We start from the raw sequence: 20,523 nt of genomic DNA on the forward strand, positions 1-20,523 counted from the left end.
CCACACCATCTCCTTTTTGAGTCAGGATCCTACATTTATAGCACTGTGACATTTCATATTTAAATCGCTGAAATCAAGACATTTACAATTTTTACAATCCTATCACTGTGAAATTTACCAAAATGGACTGTGAATTAGGTATAATCCTAATAGAACTATGCATCAGCTATAGTAAGGTTCTAAAAACATAGGAAAGATATTAAATTCTATAGGCTTTTAGAATACTTTCTGTAAAATTTAGATTTATTTATGTGCAACTATTATTGGTTCAGTCCCTATTAAATTCTATTGGACTTTCCTCTAAAGATAAACCCGCCCTTGCATTATGGAAAGCACACAAAATTACAATTCACTCACTTCACTGAAAGTGCATTGCACTGAAAATCTGCTTGCTGGAAAGCAATAGTTTCTAGATCAGCTTTACCTATGTATTCTGGAAGCAAAGCAACAGTTAATTGCAGTTGGTATTCTTGGGACAACTCTGTGCTGCTGTACATGCACAGAATTCATGTCCTCTCCAAAAATTTTTTCTCTGCAGAAAATAGATTCTACTGGAGAGGCACTGCTATTATGCCTTTTGGCCACCAGGGACTGCTGTAGTGCCAGGTCAAAGGGCAGTCACTTATCAGCTGTAATCAGCAATAGGGAGAGAGCAGAAACAGTAGTGTATTCTTCACAGAAGCCTTCCCACAGGGCCAAGCAATGAGGCACAAGGGGAGGGGGCAGACAGAGGAACCCACATGGGACTTCTGGAGGCGGGATCACAGATTGGGATTCTGAAGGGCTAGTGGGGGGACAGACTGGATCAGAGGCTAAACGGGAATGGGGTGAAGGACCAATTTGGGACAGGGTTTGGGGAACATTTTGTTCAACCTCAAATTAATTTTGCTTTGACTTTTCAATTTGCCAAATATTTCAAAACAATTGACATTCTATCCTCTCTTTCTTAAATTGCCTGTGGCCTGAAAAAAAGAGCTATTGGCCCTAATTACAAGTAACTTTTCCAAACCCATCAGTGCATTCCATCTACACTGCAACACAGAAAACTTGATTCATTCCAATAATTGGCCTGTTTTAGAAAATGTTGCTCTTTTGTATTTGGTCTTCACAAAAGGAATGTCTGCTGCAATTTATAAAGGATAGAGAGAAAGGCAGTTGATCAGGATACACAAGAGACTTTGGATATAAATGTGAATGGATGAAAAGCAGCAATCTGAAACTTTAACTTTAATATGCAGGATGGTGGGATTAAACACCCGCCCATCCAATCTGCCAGGCATTCATTAGGTCCAATGCAGGGTTAAAAGACCTCATACAACCAAGGAATGAGAGAGGACTCTGGTAGCAAACTCCCACTACTGATCAGTCCTACTACTGGATCCCAGTGCTATCTTCCCGTGAAAGTGACTGAGGTTACAGATGAGAGCTAATTCAATCTGTGGAGATTTAAGTCTTTGCTATATACACACACGATGCCATGGAAAAAAAAGGGGGGAGGGAATCCATTGCACAAATTGCTGATTTTTTTTTTCCCAAAGGAAAAAAAACAACCTTTCCTGACCACAAAAGGGGGTTTAATTAGACCCACTGCAAACTCAGAAACCCCAGTCTGATAGCTACACAATCCATAGGGCAGGGCATCTTTCACAATCAAGAATTGTTGTTGAGTGGTGGTTGGGGAGGGGGAAGCATGGTCTCTCTTATCCCTAAATTGGCCCCACACCACCCCATGCATAATCTCTTCATGGGAGGGAGAGGAAAAGAAAAGGCAGTTGCCAGTGGGTTACTTTCCTTCCTACCAGTATCCGATGGAATGGTCCCGCCACCGTCACTCCACCTCTCTCTTCCTCCAGCCCCTGAACTGCCAAGGCCAGAAGAGGCATTCTGCTATCAAGATTTAACTTACCGGTAATTACCAAAGTGATGGTAAATTAGGGATGCTAGATTGTGTGTAACTGAATAGTCATGTAACCACATAAAGTATCGGTTACACGACTATTCAATAGTCCCTATGTCCCATGCTCATAGAGTCCCCTGCCACCCCATGCTGCTCCCTCTGATCTAACCCCCTTACTCTGATCCAGAGGCAGCAGCATGGGGTGCCAGGCGAGAACTGGTCCACAGTTTAAAAACCAGCACCCCTCACAGACCAGCTGCCTGACGACCTGCGCTGATGCCTCTGATACAGAGTCAGCAGTGCAGGGTGACAGAGGCCCCTGTCTGCAACCCTGCAGGATGCAGCACAGCTTCTGTGCTCAGGAAACTCAGACCCACCCCCACCCCATGGACAGGGGTGTGCTGCTCCAAAATAGCCTCTGCCTGCAGCGGGCCCAGGTTCAGTACAGACAGAGGCTGCTCTGGGGGATGCAGAGCAGTCTGTGTCTATGGGATGCTCTGGCCCGCCTTGGACAGAGGCCTCCCTTGCTCCCCTCCCCCCAAACCTCCACTGCCTCCAATAGAGGCAGCAGTATGGGGAGGGGGCAGGCGCCACCACAGAGCCAGTGCTGGGGGGAACCAGCTTTTAAGCTGGCTCCCCTCGTCACCAGCTCCTGCTTTCCTCACACTTGCTGCCTCTGATGCAGAAGGTGAAAATACCGGACTGTCTGGTTCAATACTGGACACCTGGCAACCCTGTGCAGTTGCCTCACGGCCTGGTGATTCAAAGAGGCCCAGGGCTCTGGTCACTGCCACTGCTGCAGTAGCAGAGACAGAGGCCAGAGCAGTCCTAAGGGCTGGTGTGTGTGGGGGGAACATGCTGCACTCCAGGCAGTGCTGAGGGCCGGCTGCCCTCAGTCTCGCCCCTTCTGGGAACATGGAGCCAGCCTCCACCACATTGCCCACGGGCTGGAGAAGGCTGTCAGGTCCGCTGGCACCCTGCACTTCTGCTTCTCGTGCCTATTATTGGAACTGCAAATAAGGTTCACGTTTTCAGCAGTGAAGCATTAGAACATCTTACCCATGTTTGTAGTAAATTTTCCTTCACTGGAAATCTTTTAGTCTAGATCCGGTGTTTATTTAAAAGACAGGCTGTAGGAAATATTTCAAGAAAGTTCAATGGCTTGTGAACAGCCTAGATGATCACAGTGGTTCCTTCTGGCCTTATTCTATGGGTCTATGGAGAATATAAGCCATGACTACTCCGTTTGTTGCTTTGTCCTCTTCTAATGGTGAGCCTGTTACAGCCTTTGACTCTGAGCCCAGACCAACGGAGGGGTTTTCATTCAGACAGTAGAAGCTGCAGGCACCACCGAAGGGCACTGGCATTCTGAGAGGAACTGTCACTTTGGGATTTCTAGATGTGAAGGTGTTTGTGTAAGGTAGGAGGATATCAAGAAAACTACAAAATTCAGCTAAGGGTTTCTTATCTTAAGTTACTGAGTGATGTTTATGACTTTATCTCAAAAGCCTACAAAAGCTCATGATATTATATATATTTTTGTTAATCTCTAAGGTGCCACAGGACTACTCATTTTAAGTTACAGACTAACATGGCTACCCCCTGAGACTTGTTCACACCATGAAATTTAGATTTTGACGGTTTGTCTTGTCATTGCAATAAAACCGTTTTAGGTTTCCCCCGTCATTTTAATAGGAAATCCCATTTATTATCGGAAAGGAAATAATTCTGCAGTGTAACATTTTCATGCCTTTCACACTGAGTGTTTAAAAAAAAGAACCTTCTCTTAGGGATGTGTGGGCAAGTAAAGTAATTGTAGACTGGGTAATAAACTGGAGGACAGACTTGTTTTTACTTGGACAATGCACACACGCTAAAGCTATCCTTTTTACTGTGCATTGTGCACAGATGGATAGGCTTTTAGTGGGTTCAGAAGCAACAGAGGCCCACCCATATCTAAACCTTTTCTAAAGCAACTGCAATTCCCTCAGGAGCAGTACATTAAAGCTACTATGAAAATGGAAATTTTCTTTTACCTTGTGACCTTTCTGTTTTCCCTTCATGAGGAGCATACAGCAAAGATCCTTTCTCCAGTGCATAATATTAGTCGATAAAGTTAAAAGCACCAGATCATATATGTACAGGGAGATAAATAATAAAGAAAGGAGCCAGAATTGGATTTGCCTACAGCTACTAATAAAATGTCACCTACATTTTAGTTTGGAAGGCCCCTAACAGCATAGTTAAAAATGCAGTAAAATCTGATGTTCTCTATGGGAATATGACTGAGCTTGCCAGATAGAGAAATATATTGTCTAAATAATACTTTTAGAGGATATAAGACAAGCATAAAAGATTATAGATGCAACTAAACTGCATTTCCTTTCTATGTCCTCTGCCATTAATGTAATCCAGATGTTTTAGATACAGGTTTTTTTACATTTGCATTATTTTGCGGAGGACTTAGTAGTTTTTGCAAAATCCTTATTTGTCTGTATTGATTTAAGATGTGTTAATTCTTATCCGTCTGAAATACTTCACTGGAAACTTCATTTCACTGTGATTTTAAACCATGACTGTCATCGGAGTGAAGCAAATCATTCATGTTTATATTACATTAATGTTCCTACACACTTTCATTTACTGGGGCTGGGCAGATGCCTTAAAAATAAAATTTCCACATGTATTTGCTTAAATTTTAAAGGAAATGAATTTGCTTTAGCTGGGTTTGCACTTCTTTTATGTCTGCTTTCGAGAATTTATGTCTAGTAAGCAAGTCTGGTTGATGTTTCAACAGGAATAGCTCTGTTGTCTATTTAGGTCAGTAGAGCTTCCAGACTGACATTTTGTTTCATTTTCTCTACAGCAATTATCAGTTTTTATCAAAACACATTTCTTCATTATTTGCAGGAGCGATTCAATGGTTATGCTATCAAGCTATGTGTGGCTACGCTATCAGTGTTGTTATAGCATAAGAAATACAACTATAGATGCCTCTGACCAAAATGTATAAGGGTAGTAATTATGCAAATAGTTAACTAACAAGTAATATTACCACAGAGCAGTTAGTACTTTCACCTAAGGATCAGTAGCTAGTAAAGCCAATGTACTTGGAATGAACAGGCTCCCTGAGGGACACTACTCCATCTTTCGTCCATAGTCTCATCATCTTTTGTCCAAAGACGATCTAATCCTTCAACTGAGTTTGATCTACATATTGATTCAGTGCAGCAACAGAATAGGTAAACCAGTGCTTTGTTTGGAGAAAATTCTGATCCTAGCCAAATGTAAATCAGAAGTAATTCTGCTATAAAGCGGCTGTGAATGGGTTCAGTATCAGACCCATTGCTTTTTGGTGTATTTCACTGTGGATTTTCCAAAGACAAGAAACAGTGGACACTGTAGGAAAGGAGAATTAGAAGGGATTCGGTAGGGGGATTCTCAATGATATAGAAAATTGTTTGGGGGTAAATAATTAGGGCAGTTTTTATTCCAAGTTTCCCATAATACCCTCCATGTGACATCCACTGGACAAATAAAAAAACAAGGCATATCCCTACCTTGAAGAACTTACACTCTAAACGGAATGTAATGGCATGGTGAAACACTTATATATTACTGAAATCGATATGTATATTTCATTTTGGAATCTTCCATTGCTCATTACTCTAAGAACTCGATTCTGTAAGATTTACGATCATACTTGCTTAACTTTATGCACTGACAGTGGGCCCATGACTCACAGGATTTGATCCAACTCTAACTGCAGTAAATGTTAAATTCCCTTAACTGAATAAGGCCCATAGTATGTAAAGTTCAGCTCTACCTTTCATTCTGTACAGGTCTAGGACCTAGGTGTGCAAGTTTACGTTAAAAATAAATAATTGATCATTGCAAAACTTCTAAAAAGTAGATTTCAGAACTGCTACCAATGGTCTGGCTCTTTTTGTTTTAAATATTTATATTCCAAAAATTACATAACAGAAGTCCAATAATCGAGTCGTCTTTCTGAATTTACCAGTGATTCTGAGATGGTCAATACTCTGCTGAAATATTTGATGCTTCTTATTTTGGTTATTCACCTACTACATTTGATACAATTCCACAGCCATTTTATGTAAGGAGTTCCTATTAACTTGAAGACATCATGTCAACTTAAAACCTCACACTCAGATCATACATATTTATTTACTCTTGTTACTGCTAACGTACAGGCTTACCATTGCTGAAAGATTTAGAGAACATTTTTCCTTTGTGTTTCTTTTGTCAAATGTACAGCACTCTGTGTATTAGTTTCTCTGTTTTCCCCTTTATCATCCTTAAAAGAGACTCTCTCAAACAGACTTTCTCACAGCAACAAGAAAGACACACAATTTTAAAAAAATAAAACAGGGATTCTGAACAGGTGAGGTATTTGAAAGGACTTTTTCTTGAAATTGATTAGATTTCAAATTATCGACCTGTGACATGGTAGTTTTGAGTTGGAGCGAAATCAGGCTCCTCTTGCTTGATCTTTTTTTGAAGCAAATAAACAGCAAAAATATGAAAGTGAGCAGAGAGCAAGCATAAATGCCACCTGCTCCATCTTTCTAGTGCCTCTTCTGAACAGTGCAGTGATCACACAGCTTACTCTGCCTGTGTTTCTGCAAAGAAACCTTGTCTTCAGCTGCCATTCTCTCAATCCGTAGGAAAGAAAGGATGAATGAAAACATCAGCAGTGAGAATGAGGATTAAAGTCCCAATCGAAACATTTTTTAAATCAAATAAATTGAACTCCTTTTCAGGGGCTCAGTTATAGTGAATCACTGCTTGCTGGGGAAAATCCTTCTCCATCCTTCCTGGCCACAAAGAGTCTTATTGTGGTAGAAGCAATGAGGTTATGCTAAGCAGGGTGACCATGTTTCTCAAAGAGAAAACTGGGCACCCCCAATCATTCACACCACTGTCCCTTCCTGCAAAGCTGTTGCCCATCACTAGAACTCTACAGGGGATCCCTGGCACCCCGCCCCACATGCTAAAATGTTGCCTCCCCCAGGGGGAGCTGACATCTCTGCTTGCCTGTCCCACACACCTTCCTCCTCACCACACCACACTTTTTGGCAACAGTGGGCATTTATCTCTTTTGCTTTTGCCATCTGATCAAGTCAGCAAGAGCAAAGGGGACATATGCCTCTTTTTGAAGAAAAAAAATCAGGATGTCCAGGAAGGGCTTAAAAAAGGGATTGTCCTGGGCAAAACAGAGCAATATGGTCTTCCTACGGGGGCAGGATTTGCAGAGCTTATACAGGAGTGTGCACCCCCTGCAGACTGTGGAGCAGAGCTCTATAAGTGCTCCCATTTCTCCAAAGCTGGAGGGCTACTCTTTTATCTTACAGATCAGTAGCTCTAAACATGTGTCCATTTGTTGTTATTCCACTCTATCTCATTTATTTGTTTATAGCATAATGCCAAGAGTACAATGAAATGAAAGCTGGAGATCACCAGGGATCAAAGCTGCTTCTTTCTCTGTTTTGAGAATGTTTGCTATTCAAAGTGTAAGATCAGGTCTGACTCTTGCAGCAGTATTTCTGAAAGTTGGCTATAGGCCTGATTTGGGAAGACTGTTAACGGGCCTGCGTCACTTTGTTTACCTAAATGATCTGTAGCCACGGAACCGCACATCTCCCATTGGTTCCGGTTCACCGTGTCCCACCAAGGGGGGGCTATGGAAAGCTTCAGCCTGGGCCATGCTGCTTCCTGCAGCTCCCTTTGGCTGGAAATGGTGAATTGGAGCCCATGGGAGCCGGGAGGCTCTGTGGCTATGGACCCCTTAGGTAAACAAAGCCACAACCCCATTAGGAAGACAAAGTCTGCTAGTAGCTTTCCCAAGGCGGGCCTGTGACTCATTTTTTGAGAGACACTGTCCTACAGGCAATGAGCCAAATTCTTCCCTGCTGCCAATAGAGTTATACTAGTGATTAATTTGGTCTGGTGTGTTTTATGTTGCAATCATATTGCCTTAGATGGCCAGAGAGGTAGAAATTCAAAGCTTCAGACCTCCTTTGCAAAAGGAAGCGTGGCTGATAATGTCTAATCTTCAGCACTTTGAGCAAAATAGCCTTGATTATGAACCCTCAGCAAGCAGAAAATTGTGTGGGCGCTCACATGCTTTTTCATTGAGAACTATCCATTAGAATATACTTTAGATGGTTAGACAGTCGCTGCAGCAACAAACAAAACTGCCTTTGTAGCTCATGTCATGAGACTAGCTTTTGTGTCCACAGTCTTGAATAGAGTAACAGTTGCCTGTAACAATCTTTCTTTCTTTTGCAAGTCTTGTCCATAAAACAGACGTATTTAGCTATATTCATTAAAACAAATCTCTTCTTTAAAATTGTGATGTTCAGTCTGAGAATGTAATAATAAATATGCCAGGACAATATATTCATACTCTCAGCAATTTGTCCACGCAAACATCCCCATAAAAACATCTTTTAAAAGGATATGAGCCCCAAATACTATTTTTTGGCAATGTAAATTATTGCAACTCTGTATTCTTAGCTGATGATAGTTTTAGATTTGTCACTGCTGATATAGTGCACTCTACTTGGTTAGGATTTCACATAACAAACTAATTAAACTGGTTAATTTGATATATTCTTTTTCCTTTTGATCCCTGGCTTCTTGGAGACAGATTCTGAGGATTGCTTTACATTTTAAATTCACCCTTACTCAGATATTAAAGCCAATAATTTTATGAAAAGCTTAGGTTCGGATAACCCTGCACTATGGTAAAACCTATGGGAGGGGGCTTATGAGGAGGAAATCTCCATAAGAATTCCCTTGTGAACTTTCTCCTTCGTTAGTCTGTTGGAGCAATGGGATTAGTTCCTACTCTTGGCCCACCCACAAGGAGAAAGGCTCTCCCGGGATCTGGAGGTATTTGGGAGCAACAAAGATGGAGGGAGGGCAAACAGTCCGCTCTTCTAATCTAGCCATACTCCTGGCTGGTCCTGGTCTCTCTAAAGGGAAAAGGCAGAGGAAAATGACCAACATGGAGTAGATTAGAGGAGGCAGCACCCTCTAGGGCTCCGGCCCATGGGAGCACCTGAACCTGGTTTCCCACTTCCCAGAAACCCAGCCTGACATCTCCTCATGCTGCTCCCTCCACATCTTCCACTTTTAGGCCTACTCTGAAAAGAGAGGAGGGATGTTGGTAAGAATATATACGTGCCTGTCCCCTCCTTAGGAAAATCCTGGCAGCACTCCTCTTTGGAAGGCTACCCAAGCAGAGGTGCTATGCCTCTAGGGTTCCCAGGTGTCCAGTTTTGAACTGGACAGTCCAGTATTTGAGCTTTCTGTTTGGGATCAAATTGAGAAAATATAAATGTCGGGTATTTTCTAAATAAGATGTAATGTAGATTGTGATGTAAGGTCTAGTATGTCCAGTATTTTTGTTGTAACCATCTGGCAACCCTATATACCTCTTTGCTTTTTCCTTCCAGCAAACCCCAATTTCATGATAGCCAGGCTCCCTGTTGCCAGGCATTTCCACTGGCTGCTGCTGCAGGGCACTTTGTTACTGTGGAAGTGTTATGTAAAACAGATAATGGAGCTGCAGGTTGTGTCTGGATTAAAATTCATGGTGGCTGTGCTTCATAGGTCTTAATCCACCTAATATAGGGCCACATGGTCCTTTCATCTTCGTCCTCCTGTCCCCCCTTCCTCCCATGGATCCTGACCTGGGAGGAGAACTTTGCACTGAGTACTGAGAAAGCAGAAATGGTGTCTCAGAGATGACTGAACCATCCTTTCACGTAGGATGGATCCATAGGAAAGATCCATATGTGGAGGGTCTCCTTGCAGATCTTAGGGATGTGATCCTATGAAGGATTGGCAGTTGACTTCCTAGTTGAACAAAGGGAAGGTTTCGGTGCTGTGGGAAACATCCACTAGTGAAATATTTAGAAGCTACATTTCTATTTGAGTATTTTCTCCCTGTTCAAAAGTGTATTAGCCCTGGACACACTTAGTGCTTCTGATGCAAACCGAAAGGGGGATTTACAGCAGAACAAGATATACCCTCTGGTAGCACTTCAGGAACCTGGATGATGGCCAGTGCACCTGAAACAACCTCGCAAAGCTGTGCATATTTACATGTCTGCCTTTGGGAGGGATTAATCAAATTAAACAAATATGTTTTTGATTGGTTGTTGAATGCTGTAGTTGGTATTTTAGCCACAGATGTCTGATACAATAAATAATTTCAACCATAACGGGCAAACACACTGGACTATAGCCACTACTGCCTGTTTTCTGTTTTGGTCTAACGATGATTGTACAGTGTGTGTGTGTGTGCGCGCGCGTGAATACCATACCATTTGGTAAGTAACAGGACTGCAGCACTCCCCTTAACTGAGCCTTTGGCATTTACATGATGGTTTTGTAAGTAACAGGACTACAGCACCCTCCTTAACTGTGCTTTTGGCATTTACGTGATAGATTAAATGTAATAGCTATGCATACATTGCAAAGTGGGGGATATTCTTCTGGCAATGTTCATGTTAACATTAAGGAGAGATGCCTACTCAAACAGAAAATTGTCCCACAATGTGAACAGCAATTTTAGTGAATAGAAAATGTTCTTGTTTCTAGTATGTCACTATTGTAATTTGGGGGGGGATGGCTGGAAGTGTGTTTCCCATTATTTGGTGAATGGCTGTTTGTATGCTATGCATCTACACTGCTGCAGCTGTTCTCTTAGTTTAACCGGAGACAGGTATTATATCACTGTCTAAGGGAATGCCATTTGTACTCACTTGATGTTCCTCTCTAACTTTTACGGTGGTGCATGTACCTGACTACCCCATTATGCCATTTGCTCCATACTCAACTCCTATCTCAGTAAGGCAGCAGAGGTGAATGGGAATATTTTGAAATGGCTGGGTCCTAACACCTCCTAAGTCCTAGCATGCAGATTCCATAAAGGTCAGTCATCTCCTCCATATTATTCAACATCCATCTGAAGACATTAAGGAAAGCTGGTGAGACACACACGTTGAAGTGGCAGCAAATGGTTCACTGTGTCCTTTACGTTGGACTTAAACAGCACCAGATCCCAGATTTCTTAATATCTTCATCAGCATCTGCATGAAGAAGAGCTAGATGTGTTGAGCCCATGCAAGACTGAGATCATGCTGTCAGGAAGAGGAATCTGTCACATTATTACTATATCCATCCTTTCGTAGCCTACGGGGTTTGGATTTGTTGGGGCTATTGGACTTCCAAATATCTACGATAGCGGAACAAAACCCATCCGATTATGTCTGCAACACATAGATTGCACTTTCTACTAATGGACAGAGGCTTGTCTAGGGTGATCATCATATTTGTGAATTCCGGAATAATGCAACTGTTGTGTAAGAATGAAGCCACACCGTCTGCAAAAGCTCAAGTTGATTCAAAATGCAATCCATCCACTTGGGAAAAGTCACTAAAATGTTCTCAGCAACATCTTGTCTAATTTGTTTTTGAATATCTTCAATATTCTCAACTACTCTCCTTGATAATCTATTTTATTGCAAGACTGATGTTACTGCTTAATGAAAAAAACCTTTTTCAGATACTTAGCATAAACTTTTCTTTCCTACTTTTCCTTATTTAGCTTCAGGCAATTGCTTCTTGTCCTATCATCTTCTGAGACTAAATAATTCTCTTCTTTCATCTACATTGTTGCCTTGAAGGTATTTATAGACAGTGATCTTATTCCCTTTAATCCTCTTTTCCAGATTATGTAATTCTAGCTTCTGTAGTCTACTTTCATAATCAATGACTTATCTATCAATCCTTGGATCATTGTGGTTGCCCTTCTATATCTCTCTCTAGTTATTCTATATCTTTTTCAAACTGCAGGGGCCAGAACTGCATGTGATAAGTAACTGGACATACTTTGCTGATGGATTATGTTTTCTAATGGACAACCTACCCTAAATTCTCAATTACTGTGAGATAATCTGCACTCATTGATACATTTGCTTTACATAACCAACTCCCTGTATAACTTTTCCTGAGGAACGTACCCAAATAATTGGATACTAATATCTAAATTGAATGGTTATGGTTATTCACGCAAATTTGGGTTATTGTTGATTATGTACTATATGTATCTAATAATTTTTAAAACAAATGCTGTATTTGTGGATAATCTAAGCACTATATGCAGATGATGTACAGACACTCTCTTCTCAGCCTGTGTATTATACAATTTTTTAACTTTTGCTCTAATACAATTTTTAATTCCATTTGTAGTCACATTAGCATTCTGCACAGGGACTTTTCCAACAAAAGAATCAAACTGAAAAATTATTTGGAGTTTCAAGGCTAATATCAAACCTACTTTCAGTCTCTTTGCACAGTTTAGATACCTATTGATTTGGATTGATACTGTTCCTATCCTATTCTAAAGCATGTACAATTTACCAGGTATAAATCTCATTTTGTATTACTCAGCAGCCCACTTCGCCCATTTCTAGGCTACTTTCCATTCTGCTTATGTCCTTTTGAGTTTTCTAATTTCAGATTAGAGCCAAAGTAGTAAAGTTGAAATACTGAGGCCTGGTCTACAGTACAGCAGAAGGTTGAATTAAGATATGCAACTCCAGCTACATTAATTACATAGCTGGAGTCGACGGATCTTAAATCGTGTTTCCACACCATCCACACAGTGGGAGGTTAATGGGAGCAAACTCTCCCATCCACTCTGTTACTTCTCACGAGGAGCAGGAATACCAGCATCAACTGGGGCACCCTGTGAGTTCGATTTAGCAGGTATTTACTAGCCCCACTAAATTGAACCCTGGAAGATTGACTGTGGCAGCTTTGATCTTCCATGTAGTGTCTACATGCCCGGAGAATGAGAAATCATTTTCATGTCTGACCAAACACAGAAAATATCAAAAGAACCTCTTTTAATAATATTGCAAGCTTAATTGCTAAACTAGACACTGTACTATGCCTACAGCATTTTAGGTTCTTTATCAGGCAACGCCAAACCTCCTGAACCTTTTCAGGTTTACCCTGAAGCTATTGCAAGCCCTTCAATTTTGGGTTCATTTTTTAAAAATATATATGTGGGTTCTCTGTAGTCATTCAGTAAAACCACAGCTTTTCTCATTAAAGCTATTACAAAAATGAAAATTAAGCTGTACAATTGTTGAATTTTTCTGTTTAATTGACATGTTCACAATGAATAATCTTCTCTGCTGAATGTATGCTCTTTGATTTAGCTCTTGCTCTTCCCTTGGGCATTATTTTAGACTGCTGTGGCTAAGGATATTTACTCTTGATTGGAATGAACTGCATGGGGAAGAGAACCAGGAGGAATCCTTATAGGAAAACTTCAGGGCCCTGTTTCCATTTAAGGCAATGGCAAAATTCCATATGACTTCAATGGGAGAAGAACCAGGTCTTTGTTGGGGAAAACTTTTTGCCTCTAGGGGTAGGTCTTCACTATGGGGCAAAGCTGATCTAAGCTACACAATTTGAGTAATGTTAGTAATGTAACTAAAGTCAACGTAGCTTAGATTTACTTACTGTGGTGTCCACACCACATTGGGTTGATGTGAGAAACTCTCCCATTTATTTCCCTCATTCATCTTGTTCTGGTGGTTTACCGGTGTTGATGACCAAGTGCTCAGAATTCTAGTGAAGCTATACTTCACTAGACCCACTAAATCACCTCCTGGTGGATCAATTGTTGCAGCATCAGTTTACCAGTAGTGGGGATAAGCCCTCGCCTTGTTGCATCTGGGTGCAAAGATGCTCATGTTGCTCACATCTTGAACCACCTTCACCTGCAGGGCTACTAGAATTTCAACTTTTTACTGATGGTTGTTTGTACAGCAGTCACAAAATGTGTACCTGGTCCATGACTAAGCAGAATCTTAAAACTACTACTAATAAGTTATTCAGTGCTTACCAAAATCCCCTACCCAGCCAAACTAAATGCTGTTACATAAAGGCACGTTTACATTGCTTGATGAGATTATAATTCGACAGATTTGTTTCTTAGTATTCTTAGCCAAATTTTAGCATTGGACACTTTCCTTAGCTTCCATCTGCATCTATGACAGGGATGAATTTGGCTTATTATCCTCAGCTGAGACCATCTCAGGTCTTTAATCTCCTCCTTTGTAGATGTTGGCATATAATGATTTTGAATAATTTTTCCATTATATTTTTAATGTTTTGTCTCTGAAATGTGCTGCTGTTTGCCATGTTATGGGTGCCCTACCAATCACAGGCATTTCCATTTTGACTATGCAGTTATGTTAGTCATGGAGACCCATTTTAAGTGTTATAGGTGGCCTTCGATTAGTGACAACAGGAATGTTGTCAGGTGGTACTATTATCCACCAAACCTGTTCTTACTGAAGCTCACCCCCTGGAAGGGTGAGCTGCGTGGAGTCAGCAGCAGGGCTGGAGTGTGAGTTTTCATCCTATAAGTATTGTGGTTTTTTAATTTGAAGTACTGAGAAAACAGTAGCCTTTCCCAGGGTGCTTCAGGGAAGAAAGTGAAAGGTAACAAAAATGTGCAGTAAGAGACAGAAAGATATGTGTGTGTGTATGCATCTATATATATGTACATATATGCCGATAAGAGGATTCTTGAAGAGGAAATAAACCAGCTGGTTCCTAAGCAAAAGCTTGAGGTGGTTTGTTTCTCTTTCTGTTTCTGAAACAAAAAATGCTGTCATGTTACTCAAGCCCTTTCTGAATGCCTGAGAGTGTTGTTCCAATCCAGGAGAATTATTTGGCATTGGGTGAAGGAGCCAGAGAATGAGGATAAAGCTAAGTGGGCTCTGCAGCACAAGCATGTGTCCCTGCTGTATTTATAGGCTCTTACAGCACTGTTGATAGGAAAGTCAGATGCAGGCAGCATGTAGGCATGCTACTTTTGGTCACATTGTCAGCAAGAGAGAATAGCTGAGCTTTTTTTTTTTTTTCTTAACATCTTATCTGAACAGCCCAGGGGGATTAGTGTCAGCTGGCCTACTGTGGTATCTGGTGAACGTAGACAGTTTGCTACATGCGCTAGGCTGAGTACAGAGTGTTTGTGTACCTTTGGGGATGAACAGGATGGGCTGTTAAATAGTTTCAGCTCAGGGAGGTTTGGAATGTGACTGTAAGCCCCACTAAGCAGCTCTGCACTGGAGTGGGGAAAGTGTCCCTCTGCAAGTCTAACACCTCTTCAACTTCTGCACAATGATCTGTGTTCCCTTGCTTTTCACGGGTACATCTTAATAGAGAAATGCTCAGTAAGGTTAAGTGGAAAAATTAATTCTCTTTCATTAAACAGTTTGTGGCTGCCTGAAGGAATAATACAATTTTCAGGTCAGCCGTACTATAGCAATTACAAGAACCAAGGATATGACAATGACACTGCTGTGGAAGTAAAGCCCTCTTCCTTCTAGGCCACTGTTTCTCTTTACTGGACGGACCCTGTATGTAAGGGACATGGTTGGTTATCCTCAGTTTCATGCTTCCCCTAAAATCACAGTCCCTCATGCTACCATCCGGTGGTTGCAGAACCCTTTCATAGCAGAAGAAAAAAGACCCAAGTAAAAAAAGATTACAGTGTTTTATGAATAGTATCATTCGCTTAAGATGCCAATGTCAAGCTGGATGAAAATGTATGTCCTGGTCTTTGGGAATTCAAAGTGCTTGTGACAGAAACACTGCAGGCAACTTTTACTTACCATATGCTGTGAGAGTTCATGCATCTAATACTGCTGAGACTTTAATAGCATACATGATTTACATTAATGTTAATTATGGTGGAGACTGCTCTGGAGCCACTGCAGAAAAAAGGCATCATCCATTGCATGCGGTTCCACAGTGCAAACACCTGGTAAAAATGTATCATGAAATGAGTAGTCCTAGCCAGACATAACATTTCATTAAACAACAAATCAGGCTGGGAAAAAGAAGGGTCTTATGGTGAAGGCACAAGAGTGAGTCTCGGAAAGTGTTGGCTTACATCCTGGCTCTGCTGCAGGCTTCCTGAGTTGGTTGTCTAACTGTAGTTTGATAATCCTTACCCTCTTTATCTTCTTGTTCCTCAGGAGCAAAGTACTTGTGAAGCAGAGAAATTCTTTTTCTCCCACTGTTTCTCTGTCAGGCCTGTTTAGACTGGAGCAGCACAAAGGGCTCTTCAGAGGGGCCAAAGGACCGTCCCAGTGTATTTTATGGGACTTCACAGAAAACAAAATGTTACTGAGAGCATGAACAATGATCACTATATCTGCCACTGAAAGGCATCCGATTCTGGAGATCAGTGTAGAAGTTGTTTAGCAGCACATAGCAATACAGTACGTTAAGACTAGTGAAGAACATCAGCTAATATTGCCCACGAGGTCTAGGTAGAAGGAATACAATTTTATGAGAACATTAGGCTGGATCACTCGGGTTAAATCAAAACTTTTACTCTCATGCACCTTGCTGGGGCCGTTAACAATGGCTGGAAAGCACTTGCTAGTCTGATGTAAGTTCTAATGCTTCGTGCCTGGCAGCAGCGCTTCCAAATGGTAGGCCCGCTTCTTTGCAAGTCACTTCTAACGTTCAACGTTGAGTGCCAGACGCTAACAAATAGGCTGTGGCAAGCTGGTGACGAGCCTCCTGCGGTCTCCTGATTGTCCACTTGGCGAGCCCACCCAGCAGCTTTCTATTGTTGTGGGTAGCTGCCCTCTTGCTCATGCCAGCTACTTATGCCAGACTCACTCCTGTTTGGAGCAGACAGGAAATACTGGATCTCCTGGGCCCATGAGGGAAAGTGACTAGAAGCAGAGCAACAGGCCAGCCATAGAAATGCTGGCATCTACAGGTAGATTGTATAGAGGATGCAGGAGAAAAGGCATGACAGAGACCAACAGCAGTGTTGTATGTAAGTGAATGCGCTGCACCAGGTATATCAGAAGGCCAGGGAGGTCAAAAGCCAACCTGGTCCCAAGTCACAGACCTGCTCCTTTTACAAAGAGCTGCACATCAGACTTCCAGCGATCCCACGTCCATCCATGCACACACCACTCTGGGTGTACCTCTAAGGAGCCCAAGCCATAGTCCCTGGAGTGAACAGCATGGAGATAGAGGAGAAAAAGGGAAGGTGGGGACATGCAACTAGGGGGTCTAGCTGTGCCTCAAGCCAAAACCAGTTTTGCAGTCCAGTCGAGCACGGACAAGCCCGATGCAGGGGAAGGAACCTCAGGAAGTGGGTTTTGCCTACGAAAGCTCATGATACTATATATACATTTTTTGTTAGTCTCTAAGGTGCTACAGAACCACCCTTTTTTTTTTTTTTTTTTTTTTTTTTTTTAAGTTACAGGCTAACACGGCTACTCCTCTGAGACTTTCAGGTAAATGTATAATTATATTTCCCATTACATTGATGAACTGATAGTGCCCCCAATTTAACAGGACACAGCTATTAAATATTTGTTAATTTATTCATACTAGGTGCGTCAGCAGTGGAACAGACAGAGGTAGTGTTTTTATTTGTTTTACATTCCCCTTTAGAGTTTCTTTGTAGTCGTGTCAGTCCTCAGGTATTAGAGACACAAGGTGGGTGAGGTAATGTTTTTGGTTGGACAGGAGCTGGTCCCATAAAAGATATTACCTCAGCCACCTGGTCTGTCTCATTCTTCTGTAGAAATAGGCAATGGAGGCCATGAGGACTAGTTTGTTTATGGACATGGGCTACGTCTACACTATACAGATCTTGTGCAAAACGGGGGGTTTGCACAAAAAGGAAACATCCATACTGCTTGTTTTTGCACAAAAACGGATCGGAAGAGAGTATGCAAATGAAGCATGAGAAAATGCTAATCTGTGCTTCATTTGCATTGCCTCGTCTGGCAAAACTCGTAGTGTAGATGTAGCTAGAGGTGTTGCCTGAGTCCCACAGAAATCTCAAAGAAACTTCCATGAAGGTACTCTGTGATCTTCCCCCAGAGGTGTCCAGGGATCACAGCCTTAATTCTTCCTCTGCAGCAGAACACTTCCCCATACCAGTCAGCAATAACTTCAGCCGGCACCATTGTAGTAAATGGGCTCTAGCAGCATACAGGCCTACGCAGTTTCAGGATACCAAGAGTAGCTGCGCTCTCTACACCTTTGTTACCCGAAGGAGTAAGGTATCGGCTCACCACAGCCTGTGGAAAACAGTGCCAGGGTTCAGTGCCACTGCTCTAGGCTCATAGTTTAATGCAGCGGAACAATTCCCTTCTCATTTCCTTGCTCCTGGCAGGCCACATGTGCCATGGTGGGTACTTTGCTGTGTGCAAGCACTCCTCAGCAGACATATCAATAAACACTTGTTTAAAACTTTAGGGGAGCAAGGAAAGAGAATATGGAATTGTAAGTTTTCCTTTCCATTGGGCCTATATTGACAGTGGCACCTGTGTGTTTAATCTATAACTGCTTCATTGCCCTTGCATAAGGCACCCCAACATACACTGACATGTGAGAGCCATCATTGCTGCAGGTAAAATGGACATGAATATTCTTCCATCTTGTTCAGTTCTTTTACCTCAATTTACTGAGCTTTTGATGTATTTGCTTTTAAATTGCACAGATATTGCTTTGCACTGGTTTCGATAGGGTGCGTCTACACACTAGTGTTATTTCGGAATAACTGACATTATTGCAAAATAACAGTCTGGGTCTACACTACAAGCAGTTATTTTGACATAATGCCAAAATAGTGTTGAGCTGAAGAACTTCTTACTCCAACTCTGGTAACCCTCATTTTACAAGGAGTAAGGGAAGTGGGAGGAAGAGGCTCTTTCTCAGACTACCTGCTGTGTAGACGGCACCAAAAGCCAAAATAAGCTATTTCGACTTAAACTACGTAATAGACGTAGCTCAGGTTGCGAAGCTTAGATCAGCTTTAGCCCTGCTATGTAGATGTGCCCTTACAGAATAAAATTCTAATATTGAGGAAAATAATTCATCATTATTAGTTCACAACATACACTGCTGAGTGCCTAGCACTTCAGAAAGCACCTGCTTATTTGTTACCATACAGTGTGACACAACTAACAAGATTAGTAACTAACACTGTGTAAAAATCATAAATATACCACAAGCACCACAAAATAAACAGGGGCATTGACACTGTTATATACATAGATGCACACTAAGTACCATGCAATTCCTAACAGCCTCCAAAGAGCACAGCCAATTGGAGCAAAGTATACTGCAATGCATAACTGTGGCTCCCTGTTAAAGTGCTCTTTCAAAGCCTCCCTGAACTATATATCTCCTCAACGAGCTCTTCTAATAGCCCTTGTGTCTGGCTGTTGAAATTCAGCAGACCACTACTACACCTCGGCCCTCCAGCCCAGCAGCGACTTTGTCCCCTTTGCTTTACCCCTGTTATGCAAGACAGATCAGGCAGCTATAAACATTGGGGTGAGTTCCCCCCCCTATTTTTTGAGTAAACAATCTACCTTCAATCTACTAAAAGAGCATTCAACTGTCATTCTGCACCTGCTGAACTGGTAGGGGAATCTTTCTTCGGTGCTATTGAGACAGTGAGTGAATGGTTTTAAGAGCCAGAGGATCAGTGTCTAGGCTGTGTCCTGCACCATACATATTAGCATTTCAGCATCGCCAGTGGTAATCCACCAGTCAGAAAGTTGTAGCTTTCTGAATAGTCCTGTGTGCTTAAAGATGTGAGCGTCATGCACCTTAGGTGACCAGCCCACATTGGTGTCAGTAAGTCTCCCTGGTGATTTACCAAAGCTTGCATAACCAGAGAAGAGTTGCCCTTTTTGTTGATGTACTCTGTGGCAAGATGGTCTGGTGCCAAAATAGGGATATGGATACCATCGCAGTTGGGAACTCTACTGTTGCAAATCCATCCTCAATGCCCCGCACATTGCCAAAAGTCACAGTCCTGCGTAGCAGGAGACCATTAATGAACTTGCAAAGTTGCATGACATCAGCCCCCACGGTGGATTTTTCAGCTGCAAAAGGATTTTTCACTGACCAATAACAATCCAGCATTGTGAGTTTGCTCAGTGAAAGCTTCTTGACATTGTCTGGAGCATCTCTCATTTTGGTGCCCTGGTGCTGTAGAGTTGGCGCAAGCTCGGCACACAGATCCAGAAATCTAGCCTTGCATATCTGAACTGCTCATCATCCCAATGCAGTGCAATCCCACCAATCAGTGCTCATTTCTCAGGGCTTTGTAGCTGCTGTGTGAACACCACCAACCACCTTGAACTGGTTCTTGGTATGTCCCATAACAATCAACAGGAGGATAGTATGTCTCGTGTTTGCAGTGCTTGTGACAATAGCACAGAGCTAAGAAGGTTCCATGCTTCTGTCAGAGATGGTGGACAGCAAGAAGTTCCTGCGATTTTTTTTTTAAAAAGCAAAAATTACAGACTATAGATGACATTATGCATGGGATGAAGATTGTTGACCCCTTGTTCCAAATGACACCTGTGTTACCTATGCCACATCAATGCAAGCACTCCTGGGGAATACACATAGCCCTGATGCAAGGAGTTGCATATGCATCCACACAAGTGATATACCAGCTGTGGCAGCTTTGTGGCAACATAACTTGTGTTGAAAGTTTGTAG

The 20,523-nt window shown here is 42.0% G+C and overlaps 1 protein-coding gene across 17 annotated transcripts in view; it reads left to right on the forward strand.

Moving 5' to 3' along the window:
* LOC102455363 (poly(rC)-binding protein 3-like) overlaps positions 1-20,523 on the forward strand; it is a 685,006-nt gene that overhangs the window by 497,840 nt on the left and 166,643 nt on the right. Inside the window, exon 1 of one of the 17 annotated variants that reach the window (XM_075921618.1) lies at positions 2,913-3,317. The exons of the other annotated variants lie outside the window; for them this stretch is intronic. The gene's annotated coding sequence lies outside the window, so the exon portion shown is untranslated. Of the gene's footprint in view, positions 1-2,912; positions 3,318-20,523 lie in introns of those variants that run through there. 17 annotated transcript variants of the gene reach the window in all.

The sequence above is a fragment of the Pelodiscus sinensis genome, chromosome 2, assembly GCF_049634645.1.
Source record: "Pelodiscus sinensis isolate JC-2024 chromosome 2, ASM4963464v1, whole genome shotgun sequence".
Lineage (NCBI taxonomy): Eukaryota > Metazoa > Chordata > Testudines > Trionychidae > Pelodiscus > Pelodiscus sinensis.